The sequence below is a fragment of the Meleagris gallopavo genome, chromosome Z (assembly GCF_000146605.3).
Source record: "Meleagris gallopavo isolate NT-WF06-2002-E0010 breed Aviagen turkey brand Nicholas breeding stock chromosome Z, Turkey_5.1, whole genome shotgun sequence".
NCBI lineage: Eukaryota > Metazoa > Chordata > Aves > Galliformes > Phasianidae > Meleagris > Meleagris gallopavo.
Window position 1 is genome coordinate 50,373,737 of NC_015041.2, and position 367 is coordinate 50,374,103.

The following is a 367-nucleotide window of genomic DNA, read 5'->3' on the forward strand; positions in this document are numbered from 1 at the left end:
GGCGAGAATGCCTGGTGCTGGCAGCAAAGGGAGCAGTGGAGGGCCTGAAAGAAACCCTTGGCAGCAGATGCTCTGCTGTACAGAAGCTGAGCAGGTCCCCTGTACAGAGGCCTCACATCACTAAGAATAACCAAGCTGCTGGGGACAAGGCCTGCTTCTCCTGCCCCTCTGACCAGCCACAGCCTCTTGCTCCCATGCCTCTGAAAAGCAATTGACCTGCAGGAGCTGGCACAAAATTGGCACCAGACGTGGATGGCCACAGGCACTTCTCTCCAGACCTGCAGCCTCTTCAGCCTGTACTTAGGCAATGGCTCTCCCTGGTCCCCCATCCGTTACCCAGGCTCTACCCCTACCTTTCCCAGCTTCC